The sequence below is a fragment of the Bos javanicus genome, chromosome 22 (assembly GCF_032452875.1).
Source record: "Bos javanicus breed banteng chromosome 22, ARS-OSU_banteng_1.0, whole genome shotgun sequence".
NCBI lineage: Eukaryota > Metazoa > Chordata > Mammalia > Artiodactyla > Bovidae > Bos > Bos javanicus.
Window position 1 is genome coordinate 50,176,485 of NC_083889.1, and position 9,936 is coordinate 50,186,420.

The 9,936-nt window shown below is 54.0% G+C and overlaps 1 non-coding gene across 1 annotated transcript; it reads left to right on the forward strand.

The window, feature by feature from the left end:
• The first annotated feature begins 4,245 nt into the window (after positions 1 to 4,245).
• TRNAE-UUC (transfer RNA glutamic acid (anticodon UUC)) lies at positions 4,246 to 4,317 on the forward strand. Its single transcript has one exon. It is a non-coding gene; the product is annotated as a tRNA-Glu (tRNA).
• The last annotated feature ends 5,619 nt before the right edge of the window (positions 4,318 to 9,936 follow it).

Consider the following 9,936-nt stretch of genomic DNA (forward strand, 5'->3'; position numbering starts at 1 on the left):
ACCTGTTGAAAACACACAATACCCACCCAGGGACACAGACGTTCTGAGATACGCTCTATACATCCATACATAGGCTCAACCTCCAAAATGCTTCAAATCCACAGAACACATTGTAAACATGGGTACACACAGTCGAGAACACAGCCTGTCCACAAAGGCTACAAACCCAGCTCCAAGGCAGGCCTCTTCCCCCAACAGCCCCGCCCCTCACTCGAGAGCTGATCCTCCCTCCTCAGGCCTCCCCAGCCTGCTCCTAGCAACAGCCAACAGCTCTTGCAGTTGCCAGGCAACAGGAGAACCTGTCAGCCCCTGGGAGGCCACGCTCACCAGAGGTGGGCAGACACAGACCCCAATCAATGGAGGCCAGGCAGGACAGGGCCACTGGGAGGCATGGCCCCCTCGCCCCAAGCCAGTTCCTGTGGTATTTGTACCAGTTAGTCCCTCAAGTGCTCTTCCTAGAGTCCAGCGACCCCTGCATCCAGTGCTCCTGGCTGCTCCCTCCCCATCTCCATGAGGGTCCCAGGGCTACTGGAAAGAAGCCTCCCTTTGCTCCTACTGTCACATACCACTCCTGGGGCTCAGAACCCCACAGCACCATCTCCAGCCCAGCGTCTCCCTGAATCACCAGCCCCATGTTCACCACTGCTCTGAAGCCCAGTCATTTCGAGTACCCCCAATAATCCCTATTCCTGGGCTTTCCACCTTGTGGCCTTGTGACCAGCCAGAGCCATGATCCTTCCTCTGCATCCCTACATCCTGTCAGTTTCTTCCCTTCCTTTCCTCCTTAACTCCCACTCAAATATGGCCCCATTGTCCTTTATTCTAGGCCTCCAGCTTTCTCCCTGGCTCTCCAGTTTCCTCCACATGGCAGTCAAGGGAATCCTGCTCAAAGAAGCCACATCACCGTCTTGCACACAAACCTTCTGTGGCTCCCCAGTACCCTGAGGATAAACCCCATGCACATTGCTTTGGACCATGCAGGGGCAGAAGCCCAACAGTGGTGGCTGACAGCAAGGACCCTCCGAGCAGCAGTCTGCAAACTGGCTGGCGGCGTATGACTCTGGACAAGTACCAGAAACTCCTTGGGTCTCAAGTCTTTTTATCAGTAAAATGGACCTAACAGTCATAGCTACCCATTGTACTGGCAGAGATCAGGGCTAAGGGAGGAAATGTAGGGAAATGTTCAGAATGTGCATGGTACATGGAACGCCCTCAGTATGGGTAACTTGCTATAATAGTAATTTCTGCCAGGCCCTGTAGGGGCTGTCCACCACCAAGGCCCACATCATCTCCCTCCACCTGTGACACCCTAGCACTCCAGCCATCTGACTTGCCTTGCTCTCCACACCCTCTTGCATGTCCTCCTTTATCCCTTCCTCCATTTCCCTCCTCCCTATCTTTCATTCCCTGGCTGTAAACTGGGCATCTCTGACTCCTATTGTCCTGGGGCTTCCCCTCCCCCACAGATCCTACCATGCCTGGTGGTGAGTCTCTCCCCCCATTCAGATCTCTGATTCCAGACCCCTTACAGCTTAATCCTTGGGGCTGTTAGGTAAATCTTTGTTAAATAAAATGAATGAATCACATAAACTTTAATTCACCCTTTCCAGGGGTTCCCCCACCCTGGAGCAGGGAGAAGTGTTAACAATTAATCCTGCTCTTGCTATAAAAAAAATATGCCATAGCTGTTTGTGGAGAGAGGGGAGAAATTCAAGGTACCTAGGAAGGTTGGGAAGCTTTCTTGGTGGAGGTGGTGTGGGCAGTGTTAGAGGGAGATCACTGAAGGAAGAGGGAACAGGGACTGGGAAGGGGGGGTTCAGAAAGAGGTAGGGAGAAAATTGAGGGTCAGAGCTAGAGAAACATCTGGCTTTGCAGCTGAGGTCACTGAGACCCAGAAGGGGTCGGGACCCATCCATGGTCATCCAGTGAGGGCCATACAGGCATGCTGCTTCCTTCACACTTGGGAACCCAGTTCTTTTATCCTTTCATGAGACACTGTTCTGGGGGCAGAGGATGGTTGCCCAGCTGGGGCCTCCTGGGCACCAGAGGAGCCAGAACTTGTCTCTCTGCACTGCACGTTGCTCCAGCACCCCCTGAACTAGACTGTAAGGGTCAGTGAAATCACATTCAGCAGAGATGAGGACAGCGCCCCAGCTGGAATGAAGGGCCAGCTACTGGCTCCCTTGGAGAGCTAGGACAGCCTTGGGGCTCACCACAGGCCACAGAGCAGCTCTTCTGTCCTGAGTTCCTGTCATGTACCAGGCTGAACAGGGTGAGGAATGGAGACCCCCTTAGTGGGCTGTGACACACCAGCCCACGGGCTCCAGGAAGGGGAAGCTGCCAGTACTTCCCCAAAGGCAGTTTCGTGGTAGGCGTGTCTGCCTCCAGCCCAGAGTCCAGGAACAGGCAGAACCCCATAGGGATGCCGAGTTCAGGATTCTGGCCACCCCACCTCCATGGCTCACAGATGGCAGGGAGTCGCCAGCAAGACTCTGTACCATTAAATCGCAGCTTTACAGATACAGAGTCTCAGCGACTTCTGCCTGTAGGTCTCAGTGGCCTGGGCTGGTTTGACTTGACTTCTGCCTGCAGATCTCAGTGGCCCGGGCTGGTTCCCTCCCTGCAGCCCTTGGCCAGGCTCCACCTCCTGGTACACCCCCAGCACTTCCTCTTTCCTGCTTCTGAGCCCAGGAGCACTTCTGAGCTTGGAGTCAGCCACCTCGTCCTCTCTGCCCCTTTCTTCTAAACCTCCATTCCCAGGCTTCTCTTCCCTCCCCCCAGAGAAACAATCCCAAGCCTGGCAGGCCTTGGGGTCCAGGGTCCCCCTCCTTCAACTGGCTTTGGTGCCTGGAGAACTCAGGCCCCCAGCACTCCATGCCAAAAAGTTGCTTGATAGGCTAGGGGATTCCACCTGATCCAGGGGCAGGAGGCTCTCAGAGGAGGAGTCATTCATTCAACGACTGTGTGCTAAGAACCTAATGGTGAAGGAGGCAGCTGGAAGTCTGCCCTTTAGGAGCACACACCAAACATGTCAACAGAGAAATGAACTCCAGGGTTTCAGAGGAACTCAGCAGGAGACACGAGAGCCACTGGGAAGTGTATGTATGAGGAACAGTGATTTGTTCCCAAGGAGGGGAACTCTGAATGATGAGAAGGGACCAAGCATGTGACAAGCTAAAAAAGAGGGTGATAGACAGGCAGGAGCGACAGCAAAGACATTGGGGCAGGGCGGGAAGGGCCTGGGTGTTCCTGGAACCGAAAGGCCAGCCTGGCCAGAGCAAGAGGGTCTGTAGTGTGAGAGAGGGCAGCCACGAGGCATCAGTGAGGTGAAGTGCAAGCAGGGAGTTCCCAAGTGCCTAAGAGATGCTGAGGCAGGACTGTATATGAACCTGCAGCAGATCCCAGCATCTCCAAGCCAGTGACTCATGTCTGGCCCTGAAAATCTGACTTATCTTGGCATTCACAGGGTGCTGCTGATATGACTCGGGGAGAACTGCCCAGGGGATCCAGGGAGCCCTCAAGGCTCTGGGTCCAGGACTGAGTTGAGACCCCCTCCATATCCTTGAAGAGCTCTTGTCCAACTTGCCCGTGTCTGCCACCTACGCAGCCTCTAAAGGTCACCTCCCCTGAGAAACCCAGGATCCTTAAGAGGGCCTGGGAAATGTTAATCAGCCTTATCCCCAGGAGCCACTCCTCTGCTCACCTTGTTGCCTTGCCTTCCCTGTCAGTGCTATCCAAAGGCTGGGGCTAGAAGCTTCTCCCACGACTCGTTAGGGCCTTCATTAGCACTGCTTCCTGGAATTTAATTTAATGAAGGATCAAAAACAGCCCTAATGAAGGTGATGCAACGGCAAGCAGCCTGTGAGGTGCCTCCAAGGCCGAGCCACCAAGGCTCAGGAGCTTCTTGTAGATGGACCAGCAGTAGAGGGGGAAGAGGAACAGGACTTGTTCTGGGAGAGATGTTGGTCACTGGGCCCTGAGAGCCTGGGACATTGCTCTGCAGAACTGCAGGGAGCAAATGCTGCCCTGAAGCCAACTAGACAAAGTTAGAGGAATGAGCCTGGTTGAGGATAGCTACAGGCTGTTGGAGAAAAACTTCTGAGATGCTCTGGGCCAACACAGGCCCAGCTGTGGGCTAGTGCCAGCAGAGAGTAAGGACAGGTCAGGTTATCAGAGCCACAGGGCAGGAAGACGTTCAAATTTCATTCCAAATGTGATGAAAACAATTGGAGGTTTTTAGGGAATTCCCTGGTTGTCCAGTGGTTAGGACGTAGTACTTTCACTGCTGGGGCCCAGGTTCAATTCCTGGTCAGGGAACTAAGATCCCACGAGCAGTGCAAGCCTAAAACACAAACAAACAAACAAAACCCAAAAACAATTGGAGGATTTTTCGGAATGGGTGACATGATCTGCTATTTTAAAGCTCCCCATGGGGGACTTCTCTGGTGGCTCAGTGGTAAAGAATCTGCCTGCCAATGCAGGGGATACAGGTTTGATCCTCGGTCCAGGAAGATCCCACATACCGCGAGACAACTAAGCCCATGAGCCATGACTACTGAGCCTGTGCTCTACAACAAGAGAAGCCACCTTATTGAGAAGCTGGCAAAATGCAACTACAGGAAGCCCATGCAGCTACGAAGACCCAGCACAGACAAAAACAAATAAAATTATTTTAAAAAATGAAGTTCTTTCTGGCTGCTGTGGACAATAGAGATTGTAGGAAAGAAGGCATGGGGTGGCCACCATGTGGTGCAGGAGATGAGGGTGATGGAGTGAAACCTATGGAGACAGGGTTGTTCCACATCCTCTAGGAGAGGGTAGCTGTGGACGTGGGGTGGGGGGTGGGGTGGCCAGGGCACATATAACTGGGCTGAGCTAGTTTCCTCCAGCAGGTTTGGGCTGACTAGTCCCCTTTTAGTCCTCTCCACAGGCTTGGCCTCTTCTCCAAACGGACATTGCTCCAACATTTAAAGAAAATCTGCTGAAAGTGTTCCCCAGCCGCCTCTAGCTGCTTCCCCAGCTCTTAGCACCTTTCTACTCCACTGCTGGAAAGCCTTCCTTGCCCTGCCCTCAGGTCTTGGGCAGCGCCAAGCCTCCCAGGAGCTCCAGGATTGTATTTCACAAGGGAAAAGGCTGGAGGCTTAGGTGGGGGCCAAGAGCTACCAAGGGTGCAGCCTTGCAGATCAGAGCCGTCCCTCGGCTTTGGCCTCCTGACACTGTTCCCCACCCCGACCCCGCAACACTGCCTGCCCTCGGCCCACCAAGGCTTCCTCGCACACTTCCCTCTCCCTCTTATTGACAACGTTCCCCAAGTTTCGGAACCCAAACCCCTCTGAGTCCCTGCGCACCCCATCTCCCACCCTCCGCCCCCACTTCCACGCCTCCGGTGCGAGCTGAAGCCGGAAGTGGCCCCGGAGCGCCCCGCCCCGCCCCTTCCGGGGCTTCTCGAGGCTGGAGTGCGGGGTTTGGGCGGCGCCAGAGACCAAGCACGGCTTCGCGGGACAGCGGCGCCCTCTAGCGGATCTCTAGCGCAACGCGGGAGACGAGGCTGGCCTAGAGCGGTCTTCTAGTCTTCTGACTGCCGCCCGCGCCAGCATCAGTTCTGCCTTCCAGTTTCGTTCTGCCTCCAGCCCTGAACCTTTGCCTCTGTCGATATCTGCCCACTCGGTGGCCAGCAAGGCTCTCCCTCCATAGGGCAGCAGCCATTCGGCGTCTTCTTGCTCAGAGCCGTCCGTGGAGCCGCTAGGCCCTCACCTAGCTCTGACCCCAGCCCTCCCCGCCTGCCCCCAGCCTTAGCTGCCCAGCCACAGAATGTGCCACGACACGTGTGCCTTGCTTCTTCTGGTTCCGCCTTCTTCATCCCCTGCGTTCTAGAACGCTCTCTAACCTCCATCTCCCAAGTTCAGAGCAAAGATTAGAAGCTGATTTTGGTTGATTATCCTGGTGGGCATGTCCCTGCTTCCCGCGGCTGGGGTGACTCAGTGCCAATACCGTAAACTAAGCCGGGGGCCGCGTGCGGGTGCGATGTGGGGGCTCCGGGTGCCTTGATGAGCTTGACCCCAGGAGAGATGTGGACAGGATAAGGAGACGAACTGGGTGATGCTTGGTGGGGCTCTCAGAACACACGGTTAAGGGTGAGTCTGGGACTCCAGCCCCTTCCTCTGCGCCAGGAACCCCTCCAAGGTCAGGCAACTCATGGGGAAAGGGACCAAGGCCTGGTTCCCTAAGGACCTGGCCAAGCGTGAGAGTGGCAGCTACTCCTTGCCCAAGATGCCCAGTGTTGAATGAATGAAGCCCCCACCCCTCTCTTGGCCGGCCCGAAGCCTTCTTGCTTGCGTCCTTCCCATGCGCCAGCCAGGATTTTTTCTTGGACAGCCTTGGAACCTCAGGGCTCCCTGAACAGCTGCAGCTGAGCGTCCCCACCACAAGATTCTGTAATGTATGGGCTGAGTCACCGCACAGCCCAGACTCTGGCCGTTGACCGCCAGGGGGCAGCAGAGGCCGCCTTGTATGGACATGCTGGGTTGGGAGTCGATGGATGTTGGGGGTTAAACTTAATCCAGTCCCAGGTCCGGCTGCGGGTGGCAGGGTAGGTTTGCAGCCTAGTATGGTTTTGAAAGTCGTTTGTTCTTTCCGATATTTCCCAGGGCTACGTTTTCTTTATAAGTAGCATGCAGTCTATTATTACTGTTCCACGATTAAAAAAAAAAAAAAGGCAACCCGCTCCAGTATTCTTGCCTGGAGAATCCCATGGACAGGGGAGCCTGGCGGGCTGCAGTCCATGGGGTCGCAAAGAGTCAGATGCGACTGAGCAGCAGCAACGATGTTTGAAAGTTAGTCGGTTGCTGGATGACTTTAAAGGAAGTCAAGGCTGAGACCTGAGTGAGTCTTCTGGGTCCCTCCATATGCTCCTTGTGGGGGCTTCCCAGGTGGCCCAGTGGTGAAGAATCCACCTGCCAATGCAGGAGATGCAAGAGACACGGGTTTCATACACAGGTCGGGAGTAGGATCCCTTGGAGTAGGAACTGGCAAACCTGCTTCAGTATTCTTGCCTGGAAAATTCCATAGACAGAGAAGCCTGGTGGGCTACAAGAGCCTGGTGGTCGCAAAAATCAGACACAATTGAGCAACTAAGCACATGTATTTGTTCCTCGAGGTCCCTGGCTTCATCTTGGACCCAGGATGCTCCTTGTTAGCAGCGCTTGGCTTGGCCACGCTGCATGCCCCCTGATGCCACTGTCTGATCTCCATGTGCTGTTTTCCAGGGCTCTGGCCCAGAAGTCCTTCCGTTGCCTCCAACCCACCACCCTGCCAGCTTCTTCCTATCTCATACTCTCAATAACTGCTGCTTCTTCCCAGTCTTCCTTAAACGTCTCTGTCAGCCCTGCTCCTCTAAGTTCACACAAATTGTCTACGGTTGTTATTTCTAGGTCCTACCTCTCCTTCCTCTACGCTTTCCAGAAAGGCTTGCCTTTCCCTCCACAAAAAAATCCCTGGTCAAGGTCCTTAGTAACCTGCACGTTGCTGGACCCACTGGTCTGTGCTCCACCCTCACCTCCACCAGCAGCTGATGCTTGCCTGTCTCTCTGGAACCTGCACTCTCCTGGGTTTCCTCCCATCTCCTGGCTGCTCCCACCAGCTTCTTTGCAGTTTCACCTCATCTCTCCTACCTCCCGACAGAGAAATGTTCCAGGGCTCAGTCCCTACCGCTCCCCTCCTCCTTCCAAACCCAAACTGTCCCCATCACATCTAGAACCCTGGCTTCAAGCACCAATCCACTCTCTTTGCCTCCCAGAGCCAAGGCTCCAGTACAGGTCACTCTACTGAACCTGAGTCACACACCTTAGCATAAAAATGGCATTTCCACTTTGATGTCCAGTCAGTGTTTTAAACTTTTCATGGGCAAAACTGATCTCCCTCCCAAGACTCCCATTCTTCTAGCCTCCCTCAGCACATACAGTAGAAGCTTGGAGTCGCCCTGGACTTGTCTCTGCCCTTCCCCTCATACACACGTACCCAAGCCATCAGGGAACCCTGCCATCTCTACCTTCAGGACATGCCCAGCTTCTCACCCTAACTGTGCCCCTACCTGGGCTGAGACACCTGACATGCATGTCTGGAACATCTGTAACAGCCCTTGTCACTGTCACCCTTCTGGTTCCCTGCCCTCACCCCAGAGTCTAGTCTCAATGCAGCAGCCAGAATAATCCATTTAAAACTTAGAGCTGCTACTGAGTCAGATCCTGCCCCCTCCTCTGTTCAGGACCTGGCCTCGGTTTTCACCTTTTCTAGAGAAAAATCCGAAGGTGGCTGACAAGGTCCCACAACATCCCCTCCGTAGCCACCACTGTCTCTTCTGCTCCCCTTAACCTCACTCAGCGTTAGTCTCCATGGCTTCCTGGCTGCCCCTCTCCCATGCCAGGCACATTCTGCCTCAGGGCTTTGCACCGGCTGATCCTCCTAGCTGGAATGTTCCCTGCAGACATCTGCATGGCTTCCTCCCTCTCCAATCTCTGATCAAAGATGCCTTTCTCAGTGAGGCCCACCTGATCCGTCTCCTAACCTTTTTTTTTTTGGCCGCACTGCATAATATTCATGATCTTAGTTCCCCAACCAGGGATTGAACCTGTGTCCCCTGCATTGGGAGTGTGGAATCTTAACCACTGGACTGCCAGGGAAGTTCCCCAACCCTTGTTCTTCATTGCCCTTACCACGCCATCTTTACTCCCTGTACTACTGATAATCTTTTTACAAATGATATAACTTAACTGATTATGTTTCATGTTTCTGGTCTGAATCTAATCCCCCACCTAGAATATAAGTTCAAGAAAGGCAGGGGTCTTCACTTTGTTCATTGCTGTATGTACAGGTGCTGGAAGAGTGCCTGGCACATAGGGAATCTTAACAAATACTTGTCGAATGAATGAACAGTGGATTCTTTTTCAGTTGTTAGGTGCATCTGTGCATGTGCACACAAGCAAGAAGGGTGCAGGCAGAGGCAGCTGCTGGTCAGGGAGACCAAGGCCCATGCTTTGGCCCTTTTTCCTGGTCTATATCATCTTGTTTTCCTGCTGCAAGCAGTCATAAAGAAAGCGGTGGAAAGAAATATAGACGACCTTTGTGCTGCTCTAATTTTTTTTTGGCCATGCTTCATGGCTTGTGGAATCTTAGTTCCCCGACCAAGGACCACGAATTGAACCCGGGTCCTCAGCAGTGAGAGCATGGAGTCCTAACCACTGGGCCGCCAGGGAATTCCTGCTAATTTGTTAACATTTCAGATTAAAAACAACTTTTTTTCAGAGCAATTCTGAAAAGCAAGAAAGAAGAAAAATGTCCTGAGAAATTCTTCCAAACACACAAAAGTGCTTAGTGATGGCCAAGGGCCAGCAGACCCATCCTCACAGAGGCTGAACGGCTTAGAACTTGACAGCCAGGGCTAAAGAGGTCCTCATTTGCAATCCATCTTGTGGGCACCCGACTTTTGGACATAGTGTAGTAGCCATAGTGCCTGCCCCCTTCCCCCTGGAGCCACTGCCCACCCATCAGTCTGGAGGAGACCTTGCTGGGCAGGCAGAGATGGCCTCCAATGGGCCAGAGTCCTTGGTCCACCCCATATGTGTATATGTGGGTGGGTGTGTAAGGGTGGTGGGTGGGAGGGCTGGGTGGAGCTACTGATCTGAGAGGCCTGGAGCCAGACTTGGGGTTCTTAAGGGATTCCAGGCGGTCCTGTGGCTGCTCTGGCCTGCAACCTTCTTTGGATGGAAGCAGTATGAGACAAGACTCCCAGGGTCTGTCAGCAGGATGGACCCTGGCCTTTATTGCCTCCTACTCCCCAGGAGCCCAGGGTCTCAGGCAGGGCCATGGCCCCAGCAGATGAGGAAGAAGCCAGACATTCCCATGCAGAGGGTAGCCCTGCTCACCGGGGGCACTCTGGGC